The 19,309-nt window shown below is 44.3% G+C and overlaps 1 protein-coding gene and 1 non-coding gene across 3 annotated transcripts in view; both read left to right on the forward strand.

Annotated features, from left to right (window-relative positions):
- Positions 1–19,309, forward strand: part of LOC126356152 (amphoterin-induced protein 3-like) — a 306,886-nt gene that overhangs the window by 72,675 nt on the left and 214,902 nt on the right. The window lies entirely within an intron of this gene.
- Positions 10,139–10,211, forward strand: Trnaa-cgc (transfer RNA alanine (anticodon CGC)). The gene has a single exon. It is a non-coding gene; the product is annotated as a tRNA-Ala (tRNA).

Consider the following 19,309-nt stretch of genomic DNA (forward strand, 5'->3'; position numbering starts at 1 on the left):
CTGCTGCGTAGTTTCTTTCGTACCATCGCCTTAGTGATAGTCAGAACAGGTCCCAGTTTATTAAACTGAGTCGTTGCGCCCCTCATGGACTGCTTATGAGCTTGTTCCTGCCACTGATTCCTGGGTAACCAGGAATCCACAAGAGGTTTACCTTGTTGCTTTTCCCTAGCGTCACAAGGCCTTATGGCATTCTGCTACGGTCTTTCATCTCTTTACAGTTGCTGACAGATATTTCGTAACTGCTTGCTGTCGGGTGAATATGGATGCCACGATATTTATAGCACCTACGCACATTTTCTTCCTAACACAATGTCATATTTCTGCCTGGAATACCGTGGACACCTTCCTTTGAGAGACTGCTATCTCTAATCTAAGCCCTATCCCGTATAACATAGCCGTAGATGAAATGGAGTAGTCTCGCTGTGACGTGATCCTGCAACTGTGGAATCCCGACACCTGCTGATAGGCATTTCTCCTTCTCTTGTGCAAGGCGCAACACGAGTTTCTCACAGACGTCCAACGTTCAAATGAGATATCTGAATGACAAACCCACTGCGTAATCTTTCCTTGTATACAGGGTGTTTCCATAAAGAGAGTGCAGAAATGTAACAGGACGTAGAGAATTCTCGACTCAACAATTTAAGATGCGGAACCTGGCGACGGAGAAGCAGCTTAAGGAGATATGGAAGTAAACTTATCTACCGCTTTGTCTAGCATTGCTGTTTACAGCTTATTTACAACAAAAAGGCGTATAAGTTTACATGTGCTGTGCTGTTTATTTACATATACACTCCTGGAAATGGAAAAAAGAACACTTTGACACCGGTGTGTCAGACCCACCATACTTGCTCCGGACACTGCGAGAGGGCTGTACAAGCAATGATCACACGCACGGCACAGCGGACACACCAGGAACCGCGGTGTTGGCCGTCGAATGGCGCTAGCAGCGCAGCATTTGTGTACCGCCGCCGTCAGTGTCAGCCAGTTTGCCGTGGCATACGGAGCTCCATCGCAGTCTTTAACACTGGTAGCATGCCGCGACAGCGTGGACGTGAACTTTATGTGCAGTTGACGGACTTTGAGCGAGGGCGTATAGTGGGCATGCGGGAGGCCGGGTGGACGTACCGCCGAATTGCTCAACACGTGGGGCGTAAGGTCTCCACAGTACATCGATGTTGTCGCCAGTGGTCGGCGGAAGGTGCACGTGCCCGTCGACCTGGGACCGGACCGCTGCGACGCACGGATGCACGCCAAGACCGTAGGATCCTACGCAGAGCCGTAGGGGACCGCACCGCCACTTCCTAGCAAATTAGGGACACTGTTGCTCCTGGGGTATCGGCGAGGACCATTCGTAACCGTCTCCATGAAGCTGGGCTACGGTCCCGCACACCGTTAGGCCGTCTTCCGCTCACGCCCCAACATCGTGCAGCCCGCCTCCAGTGGTGTCGCGACAGGCGTGAATGGAGGGACGAATGGAGACGTGTCGTCTTCAGCGATGAGAGTCGCTTCTGCCTTGGTGCCAATGATGGTCGTATGCGTGTTTGGTGCCGTGCAGGTGAGCGCCACAATCAGGACTGCATACAACCGAGGCACACAGGGCCAACACCCAGCATCATGGTGTGGGGAGCGATCTCCTACACTGGCCGTACACCTCTGGTGATCGTCGAGGGGACAATGAATAGTGCACGATACATCCAAACCGTCATCGAACCCATCGTTCTACCATTCCTAGACCGGCAAGGGAACTTGCTGTTCCAACAGGACAATGCACGTCCGCATGTATCCCGTGCCACCCAACGTGCTCTAGAAGGTGTAAGTCAACTACCCTGGCCAGCAAGATCTCCGGATCTGTCCCCCATTGAGCATGTTTGGGACTGGATGAAGCGTCGTCTCACGCGGTCTGCACATCCAGCACGAACGCTGGTCCAACTGAGGCGCCAGGTGGAAATGGCATGGCAAGCCTTTCCACAGGACTACATCCAGCATCTCTACGATCGTCTCCATGGGAGAATAGTAGCCTGCATTGCTGTGAAAGGTGGATATACACTGTACTAGTGCCGACATTGTGCATGCTCTGTTGCCTGTGTCTATGTGCCTGTGGTTCTGTCAGTGTGATCATGTGATGTATCTGACCCCAGGAATGTGTCAATAAAGTTTCCCCTTCCTGGGACAATGAATTCACGGTGTTCTTATTTCAATTTCCAGGAGTGTATATTCTTTATTTCTTGCAAGGTAATAAGGAAGACCAGTCCGATTAATAGGAAGTCATTACGCGGATTTTGTTTACCTTACTAGTCAATAAGGTGGCTCTGTTGTGTCGTATTTACATTTTCCCGTGAGAGAACGTGCTATGAATCATCCCCCAGGCTGTGGCTAAGCCATGTCTCCGCAATATCCTTTCTTTCAGGAGTGCTAGTTCTGCAAGGTTCGCAGGAGAGCTTCTGTAAAGTTTGGAAGGTAGGAGACGGATACTGGCAGAAGTAAAGCTGTGAGTACCGGGCGTGAGTCGTGCTTCGGTAGCTTAGATGGTAGAGCACTTGCCCGCGAAAGGCAAAGGTCCCGAGTTCGAGTCTCGGTCGGGCACACAGTTTTAATCTGCCAGGAAGTTTCATATCAGCGCACTCTCCGCTGCAGAGTGAAAATCTCATTCTGGAAACATCCCCAAGGCTGTGGCTAAGCCATGTCTCCGCAATATCCTTTCTTTCAGGAGTGCTAGTTCTGCAAGGTTCGCAGGAGAGCTTCTGTAAAGTTTGGAAGGTAGGAGACGGATACTGGCAGAAGTAAAGCTGTGAGTACCGGGCGTGAGTCGTGCTTCGGTAGCTCAGATGTATAGAGCACTTGCCCGCGAAAGGCAAAGGTCCCGAGTTCGAGTCTCGGTCGGGCACACAGTTTTAATCTGCCAGGAAGTTTCAGTAGCAAATTTGTCTGGCCACCCGCTACTGAGTCGATCATCTAATGAGCCCACGGCTTCGACTTCGTGGTCATTTTCTTCACAGTAGCACTTGTCACAGGACTTTCACCCGTTGTAATACCATTCTTGTCGTGATAGGAATCTTGAAGCTGTAGCAGCGGATTTTCTATTCTGGTAACGTCAATAAGCTGCGGTTGCATTCTAAAACCTATGGGTCAAAGCAGTCAGATAGATACAGTATCTTTTGACTTTCGAAAATAATTTGACACACAGTACCACACCTATGCTTATTATCTAAAGTAGAATCGTATGGGATATCAAACGAAATTTATGACTGGATTGAAGATATATTGGTATGGAGTACGCGGTACAGTATGTTATCTTGATTTAGTGTCATCGACAGATGTGGAAGTAACTACAGCTATGCCCCAAGGGCTGTGTTGGAACCCTTACTGTTCATTTGTACATCAGTACTGTCTGAAATAAATGATCTTGATAAGATTTCAAGATGGTGAAAAGATTGGCATCTTACTTTAAATATTCAGAAAAGTAAAACTGAGCAGTTTACAAAACGAGAACACGTAATATCCTGTGACTGCAACATCAGTGATTTGCAACTGGAATCGGTCAACTCATGTACATTGCTAGATGTAACAATTTGTCGGGATACGAAATGGAACGACTATATTGGCTCAGTCATAGGTAAAGTAGTTTGCAGACTTCGGTTCATTGGTGGATTGCAATCAGTCTACAAAGGAAATTGACTGCAAAACACTGGTGCGATTCATTCGAAAATATTTCTCAAGTGTGTGGGATCCGTGCCAAATGGGACTAAAAGGGGATAATGAATGTATACAGAGAAGGAATGGTCCAACGTTTGTTTTGGCATGTGGAAGAGCATCATAGAGATGATGAAAAAGCAGAACTGGCAGACTCTTGGAGAAAGACGTAAACTATCCAGAGAAAGTCTACTAACAAAGTTTCAATAACCAGCGTTAAATGATGACCCTAGGAATATACTGTAACCCCCTACATATAGCTCACATAGGGATCGTGAGGACATGATTAGAAAAATTACGGCATTCAATGAGGCATTAAAACAGTTATTCTTCCCCCGCTCCATGCGTCAATGGAAAGAGAATAAAGTCTAAAAACTGGTAGAGACCGCGCAGAATAAGGTGGCCTATGCACACTGATCAATTTTCGTCCAAAGTGCTGGGCGCGTTCATTCGTTTGTTCGGAAGGAGAGCCCGCGAATGATTGCCATCTCAAAGCCAGTCGGTGATGACAGAATCGGGGCGTAACACCTGCAGTCTTTCTCAAATGATTTTACAAAAATTATTTGGTAATAAGGTTTCATTTCAGTCTTACTTATAGCGTTACATGTCAACTTCAAGCTGATGTGCCCAACATTTCGTTAATGGATATAGTTAGTGTAGTATTTACACGAAAATAACACTCTGTGCGAAATTCGAAAAAGTTTGCAATGAAAAAGGGATGTCACTATGATTTTCCGTTCGCTACATACATTAATGGCCATTAAAATTGCTACACCAAGAGGAAACACAGATGATGAACGGGTATTCATTGGACAAATATATTATACTAGAACTGACATGTGATTACATTTTCACGCAGTTTGGGTTCGTAGATCCTGAGAAATCAGTACCCAGAACAACCACCTCTTGCCATAATAACGCCATTGATACGCCTGGGCATTGAGTCAAACAGAGAATGGATGGCGTGTACAGGTACAGCTGCCCATGCAGCTTCAACATGATACCACAGTTCATCAAGATTAGTGACTGGCGTATTGTGACAAGCCAGTTGCTCGTCCACCATATACCAGACGTTTTCAATTGGTAAGAGATCTGGAGAATGTGCTGGCCAGCGCAGCATTCGAACATTTTTTTGTATCCAGAAAGGCCTGTACAGGACCTGCAACATGGTATCGTGCATTATCCTGCTGAAATGTAGGGTTTCGAAGGGATCGAATGAAGGGTAGAGCCACGGGTCGTAACACATCCGAAATGTAACGTCCAATGTTCAAAGTGCCGTCAATGCGAACAAGAGGTGAACGAGACGTGTCACCAATGGCACCCCATACCATTACGCCAGGTGATTCGCCAGTATGGCGATGACGAATACACGCTTCCAATGTGCGTTCACCGCGATGTCGCCAAACACGGATGCGACCATCACAATGCTGTAAACGGAACCTGGATTCACCCGAAAAAATGACGTTTTGCCATTCGTGCACCCAGGTTCGTCGTTGAGTACATCATCGCAGGCGCTCCTGTCTGTGATGCAGCGTCAAGGGTAACCGCACCCATGGTCTCCGAGCTGATAGTCGATAATGCTGCAAACGTCGTCGAACTGTTCGTGCAGATGGTTGTTGTCTTGCAAACGTCCCCACCTGTTGACACAGGGTTTGAGACGTGGCTGCACGATCCGTTACAGCCATGCGCATAAGATGCCTGTCATCTCGACTGCTAGTGATACGAGGCCGTTGGGATCCAGCATGGCGTTCCGTACGTCCGTCCTGAACCCACCGATTCCATTTTCGGTTAACAGTCATTGGCTCTCGACCAACGCGTGTAGCAATGTCGTGATACGATAAACCGCAATCGCGATAGGCCACAGTCCGACCTTTATCAAAGTCTGAAACGTGATGGTACTTATTTCTCCTCCTTACACGAGGCATCACAACAAAGTTTCACCAGGCAACGCCGGTCAACTGCTATTTGTGTATGAGAAATCGGTTGGCAACTTTCCTCATGTAGCACGTTGTAGGTGTCACCACGGGCGCCAACCTTGTGTGAATGCTCTGAAAAGTTAATCATTTGCATATCACAGCATCTTCTTCCTGTCGGTTAAATTTCACGTCTGTAGCACGTCATCTTCGTGGTGTAGCTATTTTAATGGCCAGTAGTGTATTACACAATATGTTGCTGAATACGAAATGCAGCTAACACCTCGAATTTTCCTTTAGACCTGTGTGGAGATATCTATACGTGACCAATCTCGAGAAAACTGATCCGGTGTAGCACACTGATTTGCGATCGTGCCGCGCCAGCCAGAAACCCAGAATGAAATATCTGCAACATTCCTCATATTTCATAAACTGTTTTAGATATCTAAATGAGATTTTGGCAAATGGTAGCATGCAAAGAGAAGTGTATTTTGTCACGTGTTTATTATGCAAAACTTCATTATCTACCATGTTGTTCCAGTAACTACATATTTTTTCGATGAAAGAATGTAATTTTTTCGTGGCCATTGATAGCTAGTGAAATGAGTGATGTTGTTGGTTTGGAAACAACATAAGTGAAAACATTACACGTTTATTTTGTACCGAGGATGTGCATTTTCATAAGCTACTGACTGTACACTTGCTAAGTTCCTCATTTAATAATCCACTGTTTCAGAATTCTCTCGCATTTGCGTCTGTACAAGTTATAGAGGTAACACTGTGTGAACTCCGCTGTGTTTTGGCAAAAGAAGCAAATTTTAATATGGGAACAACAGAAGTGTGTAGGCTTTGCTCAAAATTCGCCATTCGTGACGCTTCTCTGAAAGTTACAAATGGCTAACAAACCAAGCATAAGTAAATCGCTACGTATCCAGCGAAATTCTATTTAGATAGTAATCAAAGCAGAAGTGACAGATCTTTTTGAATGGTCACTGTGTAAGTGTAGCCGTGGAGGGCCTCCACTTAATGTCTTCAAAAAAATGTGAGACGCTTCAGTGTAAAACAACACTTCCCCTCCAGCACTCGGTATTTCGCCTACGACGTATGCCCGTAAACCCCCCCACTATCGCTCTTACCAAGCGTGCTCTGCAGACTGCGCATCTACCGTTCACGGTATTCTGCGTGGACTCTACAGTGGGACATACCCTGTGCAATACACGGCTGCGAATGATCGTTTTATATGCAACTCGAAACGTCATATCTACATGATGTAGTCACTCGTGGATAGATGATGATGGATAAATTCCGAAATGCGACATATGGGCAGTAGTATCATTCCTTGCTGATGTTTCACGTTCACCATTGGGAACCAGCATCCTGAATGCACGACTACTGACTTGTTTCAAGTTTGACGTTGGATAACAAATGACAAAAGAAATATGTTTTCATATCATCTAATATGATTACAAACTAACAATTTTCCGGTCTTTGCTTTACTCGTTCTGTGAAACCTTGCTTCCTGTAAAACTTCATGATTCTTGGTCAATGGGAAGTACTCTGTGGGTTTGCAAGTATCAAAATATGTGACATAACGGGCCGTACCTTTTGGTCACACTGACTTAGAAGCTTTAATTTTTTTTTCGTCGCCAAGGAAACATAGACCTCAGTACGTGACAAAAATTTCAACTTGATATATCTTCCTGTTCCTGAGAAAAAAAGCTTTTAACAGTTGCACACAGTCAGACAGACTGACAGACAGCAAAGTGATCCTATAAGGTTTCCTTCTTTACCGACTGACACTGGAACTCTAAAAATTGTCAATAAATTCGCTTAATGCGAATATGTTGGCCCCAGCTGTGTTAGGTATGAATATGTACTATCTATTAGTGACATGAAAATTTGCGCTAGGCTTGGTCTCAACGCAGGATTTCCCACTTATTTCAGGCGGTCGCCTTAACCTTTTCAGCTATCTGTGCACATACCCCAGACTGACCCAAACTTCCGTTGTCACACTACCTACATCGCTTTACCACACTTTTCTGCAGTCAGTGTGACAGATGGAAGTCTGGATCGATCCGGGAGGTGTGCGCGGATAACCAAAGTTATTAAGGCGACCGCCTGCTATAAGGGAGCAATTCGGGTTCGAGCCCTAGTGAGGCACAAATTTCCATATGTCACTAATAGGTACTAAATACGAGAGTGGTTCAAATGAAAACCTTAAATTTGTAATTACAAATCGAAATTTCGCGCCGCTGTCCTGTAAGTTGGTAAGCATGCTACAAACAGCGTGCAGAATGGCCTGTAGGTGGCAGCATAGTGCAGATGTAAACATACAGTCGCAGTGTCAGTATAAAGATGGCTGCTCCACTTGCGACTTGCACCAGGGAAGAACAGCGTTCTGTTAGGTGTGAAACCTATTGAAATTCATTGACGAATGAAGGTTCAGTACGGTGATGCATGTTTTTCACAGCAACAAGTCTACGAATGGAGTAGGAAGTTCGCAAATGGTGTGACTTTAGTGGAAGATGCTCCTCGTCTAGGTCAGGCACAACGAGTTGTGACTCCACAGAACATCGCAGCTGTTGAAGCCATAGTGAAGGAAAACTGAAGAGTGACACTGAATGACATTGTACCATGTTTACAGATTAGTCATGGGTCAGCACACCACATTGTGCATGATGTGCTCCAGTTTCACAAAGTGTCTGCAAGATGGGTGCCACGCTAGCTGACTCCTGAAATGAGAGAACGACGTGTTGATGCTTGAGAAGAACTTCTTCGGCACTTTGAACGAGAAGGCGATGGCTTCCTTCCAAGAATCGTTACAGGGGACGAAACCTGGGTTCTCTTCCACCAACCGGAAACGAAGAGGGCATATCAAGGAATGACGCCATTCCTCATCACCAAAGCCAAAGAAGTTTCGAACAGAACCATCAGCAGGTAAGGTTATGCTGACTCTCTTTTGGGACGAAAAAGGCGTCATTTTGGAGCATTATATGCCTGAAGAGACCCATCATATAAAGATATCCAAAAAAGTCATCTGCGGCCTGCAATCAAATCAAAGCGACGTGGATTGCTGTCAGCAGGTGTCCTTTTGCAACATGAGAATGCAAGGCCCCACACTTTCGTACAATAGTTGCAACAATCACAGACCTGCACTTTGAGTGTCTTGCTCATCCACCATACTCACCAGACCTTGCCCTAAGTAATTTCCATTTGTTTGGACCACTCAAAGCGCAATAGGAGGAAAGAAGTTCCATTCTGATGAAGAGATACGGCACGCGGTGCATGAGTGCTTGCGCGGACTACCAAAAGAATTGTTTCCTAAATGAATTTATGCACTTTGTAAGCGCTGGAGGACTTGCATCGAGCGTGGTGGAGATTATGTTGAAAAGTGATACAGGCCTTGTACCACGTCTGCACAATAAATAATATTTTATAGAATATTTAAGGCTTTCATTTGACTTACCCTTGTATATACCTACCTGTTTGGCAGACATGCAAGTAAATTTTACAAGCAGAAGAGATCTCAAGACAATAATATCATGCGTCTCGATTCCTTATGGTCAGCTTCTCACTGGTGCAGAAGTACATACTGAAAGCGTAAGTGATGAATGTGGGGACTATAGTATAGGGGTGTAGACAGTGTTAAATATGGAATTTCGTTCAGTCCTGGAGGAGAGCGCGGACAGCTGAAGTGGTTAAGGCGACTGCTAGGAATAAGCAGGAAATCCGGGTTCGAGTACCGATGAGGCAAAAATTTTCATATGTCACTGATAGATAGTACATATGTTCCTAACACAGCTAATGCTGAGATGTTCGTATTCAGCGAATTTATTTCGTAAGGCTGTTAATCTGCATTAATGTTTGTTCGTTCAGACATGCAAAAAAAAAAAAAAAAAAAAAAGAAATAAAGAAAATTCAAATAAAGGACGTGGAACACCCCTCCTTGACCATCTAAATACCCTATCAGTTTGCGAAAACAGTTTCTTCCGCTAGTATATAAGAACTTAAGTTTTTCTCAGTCAGCAGTCAGCTCAGCACCTGAAGAAAGCCATTTCAATAGTGGCAGAAACGTTGGCTAATTTTACATATTGACAATGCTACTTCATACCCGGAAGAATTTTTTTGACACTGCAGATTTCTTTGACTCCCGGTAACTGGAAAATATAGATCATATTTTAACAGCACAATGTTAGGTTGCCACTTCACTTAAAAAATTGTAGCTTCAAAAGTGCACGACTAAAATACAGAGGACGTTCCACTGTTCACAAAACTGACAATTGCTCGATCCTAGAATTAAAAACGGTCATTCGTATACGAAATAAGCCGACACATTTTATTAGCGATAAAGTCTATTAGATACCATTTATCCTGCTTTTAAAAACTCACAAGCAAATCCCTATGCCCGAAGAGCATTTTCAGAGATAAAGGACTGTTCTGAAATATTTCAGTTCGAGCGAAATCTGAACGCACAATTTTTTTTTTTTTTTTTATTCTCACTGGTGGACTATCTCAAAGAACATTTTTATAAACCGAGCGAGGTGGCGCAGTGGTTAGCACACTGGACTCGCATTCGGGAGGACGACGGTTCAATCCCGTCTCCCGCCATCCTGATTTAGGTTTTCCGTGATTTCCCTAAATCGTTTCAGGCAAATGCCGGGATGGTTCCTTTGAAAGGGCACGGCCGATTTCCTTCCCAATCCTTCGCTAACCCGAGCTTGCGCTCCGTCTCTAATGACCTTGTTGTCGACGGGACGTTAAACACTAACCACTACTACTACCATTTTTATAAAATAGAAATGTCACCATTTTGTCGAAATTGTTCAAATGTTGAAATGTGTGAGAATTCCTATGGGACCAAACTGCTAAGGTCATCGGTTCCTAGACTTACAGACTAATTAAACTAACTCAAACTAACTTGTGCTAACAACAACACACACACCCACGCCCGAGGGCGGACTCGAACCTCCGACAGGAGGGGCCGCGCTTGCCGAAATTTGGCCCTGAGTATCCATTATTATCGGAAGAAGTCTTAAGAATAATAATTCCATTCATCACACCATAGAGGTGTCAAAATGGAATTTCCATTGATCTGTGTTGGTCTAGATCAAACCGAATATGAAAACAAATGTTATAAATAGGAAGTACCAAGCGTCTCATCGACTTCTTATTCGAGTTTACTCCAGAAATGAAGGACTGTCAATAGACTCACCAGTTAGTGAGGTTTCAGTCCTGCTGGCCGCTCTAGCGCGGTCCCGGTGCGCAAGCCTCGAGAGACGGACGACACGCGTAGCGGGGATTTCACAGAGGCAGATGGTGGTCTGTGGGATCTCTGCCGAAAGAGCACAAGTGTTTCGAAGCACACCGCTCGCCGTACACTGTCGAATATGGAGCTCCGCAAACCATCCCTAAGTGTTCACATTGACCCAACGACATCTTCAATTACAACAGCATAGGGCACGGACCAATGGGAGTCGACCGTCGATCAATAGACACGTGTCCACTCTTTGGATGAATCATATTTTTGCTACACTAGGACGATGACAGTCCCCACGAACGCCGTCATCGAGGTGAACCGCTGCTCAAGACGAGCAGCACGCTACAGACACAGGTTGGTGGGAGTAGTATTATGTTCAGGAAGGCATCTCTTCATCCTTGATGTCTTTCCCGGCGGCGATGTCATCTCTTAGCAGTATAATTGCCCGTGTCTCGGAGCCAGAAAGGTAATACAGTTGTTTGAGGAGCATTATAGTGAACTCACTTTGACCTCTCGGCCACCGAATTCCTATGGACTTTGGCGTCGCTATCGGGCGCCATCGCTGCGCAGGCAAATCAGCAATCCGTTATTTACTCGAATTACACGACCTATGCGTGGACATGTAATACCACAGACATCCACAAAGCTACTAATAAACTGTCGGATTCGCAGAATCAGTGATGTATTTCGTTCCAAAGATGGACAAACAAGCTATTAAGCAGATGGTCATAATGTTTTGGCTGGCCAGTGTAAGTAACCACACAATATAGTTGTGAAATATTTTCAAGCAACTAAATTACGTCTAAAGGTATAATGACTTGCTAAGTCGCAAACCAACCTCACAAAATATCATTCGTTGCAGATGGCAAGCTATAACCCAGTGTAAAAATGATCAATCACTTAATGCTGTATACAGGGTGATCAAAAAGTCAATATAAATTTGAAAACTTAATAAACCACGTAATAATGTGGATAGAGGGGTAAAAATTGACACAAATGCTTGGAATGACGCGGGGTTTTATTAGAACCAAAAAAATACAAAGTTCACAAAATGTCCGACAGATGGCGTTGGACAGAAAAACGTCAGTGACTGCGCAAGACAATCGTGTACAAAAGAAGCTGTAATGAGAGAGAGAGTCAGATGCGCCAGCAGTCGCAGCATGTTGACGTTATCTGAAAAGGCGCTTTTAGTGGAGCTGTATTATCAGAATGGGGAATGTGCTAGTTCAGCATTACGATCCTGTAGCCCTAGGAAGTGGATTCGAACGGGTAAAGGTCCGTTGACAAATGCAGCTGTGGCGAGAATGATTTCGAAGTTCGAATCCATGGGTTGTTTAGACGATAGATCCCGTAGTGGCCGACCGAGCACAAGGCGTAATGCTACTGAGAGAGTTCAGGAAGAAATGGAGACTGTAGCGGGTTCGTCTATGCACGGGGAAGTCAGTGCTCGTGCAGTCGCACGTCGCACCGGCATTCCATACACTACTGTCTGGTTGGCACTTCGGCGTACCCTCCGATGCTATCCGTACAAAATCCATCGGCATCATGAACTGTTACCCCGGCGATTTAGTGAAGCGGAGGGCATTTGCGGTGTGGGCGTTTCAAAAGATGGCGGAAGATGACGATTGGTTGAGTAATGTGTTGTGGACCGACGAAGCTCATTTCACGCTCCGAGGGTCTGTCAACGCCCACAACTGCAGAATGGATTGGATGTACCACATCTACCGTTATCGGGCCTTTTTTCTTCGAGGAAATGCGTGATTCTGGTTTTGTAATGCTACCGTGACGGGTGAGATGTACGCCGATATGTTACAGAATCGCATCATCTCCAGCCTGGATGATAAACACCTGCTGGAACGTACGATGTTTATGCAGGATAGCGTTCCACCCCATATTGCTAGACGTGTGAAAGGTCTCTTGCACGCATCGTTTAGTGATGATCTTGTGCTCAGCCGCCACTTTCGTCGTGCTTGGCCTCTCAGGTCACCAGACCTCAGTCCGCGTGATTATTGGGTTTGGGGTTCCCTGAAGTCGCAAGTGTATCGTGATCGACCGACATCTCTATGGATGCTGAAAGGCAACATCCGACGCCAATTCCTCACCGTAACTCCAGACATGCTTACAGCGCTGTTCACAACATTATTCCTTAACTACAGCTATTGTTGAGGTGTGATGGTGGACATTTTGAGCATTTCCTGTGAAGAACATTATTTTTGCTTTGTCGTGCTTTGTTATGCTAATTATTGCTATTCTGATCTGATGAATCGTCATCAGTCGGACATTTTTTGAACTTCTGTATGTTTTTGGTTCTAATAAAACCCCATGTCATTGCAAGCATGTGTGTCAATTTGTACCTCTCTATCTACATTATTCCGTGATTTATTCAGTTTTCAAATTTATACTGGCTTTTTGATCACCCGATACAATAAAGTAACTACCACAATACAAACAAAAGACATTTTAGGCGTAATTTTTGTTGCAGTACTTACAACAGCTGCTCGTGTAACGTAGCAATCAGCACACTCGTGAGGCAGGAAGGTGAGCAAGACCAGGATCGAATCTGTGCAGCAGGTGATGATGGGCTGCTACAACTGCCAGCCTGAGTGTGGCGTTAAGACGCACGTTTAGGCAAATGCTGGGCTGTTCCCCACCTTCCGCCTCACAAACAGTTAAAATACAATCACACACAGAACAAAGGTTACGCAAATTACAGACAGGTGGCAGACGCGACTTACCTGCCATAGGTAATTGACAACTGCGGCGACAGGAAAGGCATCTGGCCACGAAGATAAATGCAATACATTTTGCCAAAGATTGAGTACAGCACGTGCCATACTAAAAGGTAACAATGAAAAGAATAATTATTGCGTGAAATTGAATGGGTTAACAGTGTGGGAGTCCGGGAGTGGTAAGCGAGTGAGCCCACTGTTAACAGAAAAAAAATTCACAGCTTTACGCTGTGTACGACTTTGCACACAACGATCAGGAGAGATGCCCTACAGAGCGGTGCAGCAAGTGTCACCATAGGAAAGCTGGAAAGGACCACAAATGATTAGTGAACAAGTTAACAAACAGTAGATCTACTTAACTTGTATTTCTCCAAGCCTCATTGCAAATAATGCAGCAAGAAGCAGAGCCCAGGTATCACCATGTCAACTAGGAAGAGGCTTGCCGAACTGCAACACGAACAATGGCGCCATTGCGAAGATTCTCCAAGTGCAAGTGGGCTGCGTCGTTGCTCTGGCTGTTCTGCAAAACGATGGAGAGCCACTGGAGTCGTGGCCTAGCGGGCGCCCACCATTGGGTCCACCAGGTACTACGCGACCGCTGTCGGCGTCAGAAGGAATCTTGAAATTCCCTTACCAAGTCTGCGACGCCCGTGGGGTGGTATCGATACGTGATGCCACACTTTATTTAACAGAAACATTTTTATATAGGTCACACATTCGAAAACTGAGCGCATTTAATTATTCGATGAAACAAATGTGAATCATTATGTAACTATCTACAATAAATAAAATACTTTTGATATAAAAAGGGCGCCAATAAAAAGTTCTTATACTGTAATACTTTTGATATAAAAAGGGCGCCAATAAAAAGTTCTGATACTGTAATACTTTTGATATAAAAAGGGCGCCAATAAAAAGTTCTGATACTGTAACATCCAACAAAATTATTTAAAAGGGCACGAATAATTGGATCATGAATCACTATTAACAAAATACTTTACAGGCGACAGTAGTAAGATAGTTTAGCACAAAAATCTTTAAAGCAGCAAAGACCACGTTAAATAATGTAATACCAAAATTTATTTTACAGGCACCAATAATTAGAACAAACGCAGTACCGTTCCATGGATTTATACTTAATACATAAAAATTGCAACCAAGATTCTGTGCCCATGAAGAACGCTAAAACGTCGCTTTAAAACCTTGCCCAGACGGTGGCATTTACGCTCGACATCGGTCGCAACAGGTCATCCCATTAATTTTACACAAATAGAATAAAACAGTTAAGTTTTAGAGCTCTAAAAAAGAAAAAAAAATATTAGCACACGTACAATAGCATCTTAAAAGAATTACACATTTATTATCTTTCCTTTAACTTGCAAAATGAATGAATTTAGCAAAAGAATAATTAGTTACTAAACGGTTCCTTTGCCGAACAGCACACATTTAACTGAGCATCAGCTCAGGCGGTTAAAGATCAAGCAGTTTATGAGAGAATGCCGTCCAGTTGCCATAACAGTTAAAAACGAAATCAAATCACCAAAAACACAGTCAAGTTACCGCTGACACTCCCACTGGAATAGGCAGTCGCACTCCCACAATGGCTACTATGTTTACTCAGTTATTTCACAGTGCAGCGTACAGAAGCTTCTGTTACGTGATGGTAATAACAGCCACACTGCATCGCAACAGGTACACCTCGACGGAGTACTTTCGTGGGGGAACTGAAGCTTGGCTTCACCATACTGACTGTTGCACAACAGCAATGAAGATGTCACGATAGAAGACTTTACAGGTCGCCACCGACAGCATAACCACCTCCAACAGGAAAACCTGCCACCTTTCAGAATGAACTTATCCACTGGTTCTGGACAACCCTCACGTCTCTTGCAGCTAACAGTCGCCGACCGTATTTTTCTTACGCGCGTCGTTTCTCGTACCGCGCTTGCGCATCGTGTTTACAGGTGGCACATGCGGAAGTGGCGTGTCTCGCGGCGTGGCAAGGAACAGTCAAAGCACCACTGCTGCCTTATCCAGCGTCCGCCCCCCTTTTTTTTTTTTTTGCATTTTGTTCATTGTTGATCGTTGTGTTCGGTCGTTGCAGACGTCGCAAGACATCCTGTTCAAGTTCGGTGGTTGATCCTTCCACTCGGTTTTTATTACAGAGTCCAACCGGCTTTCTGGCCGAACACGCTGAGCTACCGTGCCGGCAATCCCTAGTAGCTGAGTGGTCAGTGTAACGTTATATCATACCTAGCGGCCCGGGTTCGATTCCCGGCTGGATCGGAGATTTTCTCCGCTCAGGGACTGGCTGTCGTGTTGTCCTTATCATCATCATTTCATCCCCATCGACATACAAGTCGCCGAAGTGGCGTCAACTCGAAAGACTTGCAGCAGGCGAACGGTCTACCCGACGGGAGGCCCTAGCCTTACGGCGGCTTATCCAAAACTATCGATATGAACGTATCAGAAACATACGTTATTTTACAGACCGGAATGAAAGTACCACGAAGGCACAAACGTGTCGAAGCATGCTTGGGCTGTAAAAATATGGCCGGCCGCTGTGGTCGAGCTGTTCTAGGCGCTTCAGTCCGGAACCGCGCGACTGCTACGGTCGCAGGTTCGAATCCTGCCTCGGGCATGGATGCTCGTGATGTCCTTAGGTTAGTTAGGTTTAAGTAGTTCTAAGTTCTAGGGGACTGATGACCTCAGTTATTAAGTCCCATAGTTCTCAGAGCCATTTGAACCATTTGCAAAAAGATGAGTTGTTTTTATAATAGACGTACTTGAATTCCCACAACTATTCCTTTGTTTAAAGAAACTAGAAAAAATCGATTTTTTTTCGTTTAAAAGTTAACGAAATACTGTTTACCTTTCGTCGTCGTAAAAGAAAAAGTATAAAGCGGTTTTTAATCCGAAACATAATCAGGTGCTATATTATGATGATGGTATTGGGTGACATTCAATTTTGTTAAGAGGTAATGGTCTCACAAACTGGCACGAGCGATTACGCCAGTCGCACAGCTAGGATCAAGCGTCCTCCACACACACACACACACACACACACACACACACACACACACACTCAAGGCCAGCTGGATTCTCAGAAGGATGGGAAGTGTGGGGTCCCATTCGCGCGAGCACTGAGGTCGATAATTCATTACTCAGCCAACCGCCCTGGCCGCGTCCACACCGCTTCTTAGAAAACGGGCTCTCCTCTGGCCGCGCTGTTTGCGCGGGGTCGCTGAATGAAGTATTGTGCGGCCGCAATTCTTCACTCACAGTAATCGGGCCACCACGTCGTATCTAGGTCACGCAGTCTTAGGCACAATCTACCTTTCCCACAACACAGGAAACGCCCGACTTCCTCAAAGCCGTCATCAGTGTATTAAAATGGGGAGGCTTTTTCCTGTCTGAATATCATGCTCAATGCGAAGTTGGAACATGTTTACCTAAACAGGAAAAAAATTAACATTGGCCGTCGCAAGCATCTCAATAAAATATTTAAACGCGAAATGAAGTATCGTGGTATGGTAATAAAATTAATCATACATTTTTGTCATTGGTCAATTTTATTTCCTGTTCTGTTAGAAAAACTTAACCTATAGTTTCTTTTATTCACAAACTTCATAATTCATAGCTCTTTTTCTCTTTATATGACTGGCACTTTTTATTGCTCATTTCTACGTTCGCAACATACTTTTTTCTTCACTTCAGTAGTATTACATTTCCTTCTTGGGCTCAGTTTCTGTATGAGTTTGTCAGTTGTCCAGTTTCTCTACAGTTTTTAACATACTCCCTTTGAGCACTGATGGTGTGAAGCAATGTAACAGGAGGCGGCAGGTTACTTTATATTATTTTTGACAAACCTAATGATCAGATTATCCGGAAACGCGTAATTATAAGATGATAAGCAAAGTTATATTTGCGATCAAAATTGGTCTATTTTCATTCAGTGATAAAATTGGCTGCAGGTCTCCTAAGAGGCTTAGAATGTTCTATCCAAGATAACCTCCAAGTTCATTGATCTTCATTAAAGTGAAGAAGGGTGTTTTCAAATTCTACGTAAATTCGTCTCCTGGCGAGACTGTTATTTTGCTGGAAACTGGTAATCACAGTGTTTGCTAATATTATGTTGAGATCTACATTATAGAGGTACAGAGATTGAACGACAATATGAAAACTCGTAGAAGCCGACCTCGGGGAAAATCAATTCGGATTCCGTAGAAATGTTGGAACACCTGAGGCAATACAGATCCTACGAATTATCTTAGAAAATAGATTAAGGAAAGGCAAACCTACGTTTCTAGAATTTGTAGACTTACAGAAAGCTTTTGACAATGTTAACTGGAACACTCTCTTTCAAATTCTGAAGGTGGCAGGGGTAAAATACAGGGAGCGAAAAGCTATTTACAATTTGTACAGAGAACAGATGGCAATTATAAGAGTCGAGGGCTATGAAAGGGAAGCAGTGGTTGGGAAGGGAGTGAGACAGGGTTATAGCCTATCCCAGATGTTATTCAATCTGTATATTGAGCAAGCAGTAAAGGTAGGAAAAGAAAAATTCGGAGTAGGAATTAAAATCCATGGAGAAGAAATAAAAACTCTGAGGTTCGACGATGACATTGTAATTCCGTCAGAGACAGCACAGAACCTGGAAGCGCAGCTGAACGGAATGGACAGTGTCTTGAAAGGAGGATATAAGATGAATATCAACAAAAGCAAAACGAAGATAATGGAATGTAGTAGAATTAAATCGGGTGATGTTCAGGGAATTAGATTAGGAAATGAGAGGCTTAAAGTAGTAAAAGAGTTTTGCTATTTTGGGAGCAAAATACCTGATTATGGTCGAAGTAGAGAGGATATAAAATGTAGACTGACAAAGCCAAGGAAAGCGTTTCTGAAGATGAGAAATCTGTTAACATCGAAATTAGATTTAAGTGTGAAGAGGTCAGTCTGAAAGTATTTGTATGGAGTGTAGCCATGTATGAAAGTGAAACGTGGACGATAAATAGTTTAGACAAGAAGAGAATAGAAGCTTTCGAAATGTGGTGCTACTGAAGAATGCTTAAGATTAGATGGGTAGATGACATAACTAATGAGGAGCTATTGAATAGAATTGGGGAGAAGAGTAATCTGTGGCACAACCTGACTAGAAGAAGGGATCGGTTGGTAGGACATGTTCTGAGGCATCAAGGGATCACAAATTTAGCATTGGAGGGCAGCGTGGAGGGTAAAAATCGTAGAGGGAGACCAAGAGGTGAATACACTAAGCAGATTCAGAAGGATGTAGGTTGCAGTAGGTACTGGGAGATGAAGAAGCTTGCACAGGATAGAGTACCATGGAGAGCTGCATCAAACCAATCTCTCGACTGAAGACCACAACAACACAACAACCAAGGCTAATACGGTGTAGGAAATCCTCTGACGACCAAAACAGCTTCCAGTGGTCTCGGCATGGACAAAAACAGTTCCCGTAGAGTTTTCAAGGCAATCTTATACCATTCTTCCTGCAAAATAGTTGCAAATTCAAGTAATGATTATAAAGGCGGATAGCGATCACTCCACACTTCTCCTCAAAGGAGACCACAGAGGCTCAATAATATTGAGATCTGGTGATTGTGAAGGCCAGTAGAGTTGCGACAATTTACCCTCGCACTCACAACAGCATTGTTGGATGATACGAGCTGTGCGAACAGGGATGCAGTCGTCTTGGAAAA

This window comes from Schistocerca gregaria, chromosome 1, assembly GCF_023897955.1.
Source record: "Schistocerca gregaria isolate iqSchGreg1 chromosome 1, iqSchGreg1.2, whole genome shotgun sequence".
In the NCBI taxonomy this organism is placed as follows: domain Eukaryota; kingdom Metazoa; phylum Arthropoda; class Insecta; order Orthoptera; family Acrididae; genus Schistocerca; species Schistocerca gregaria.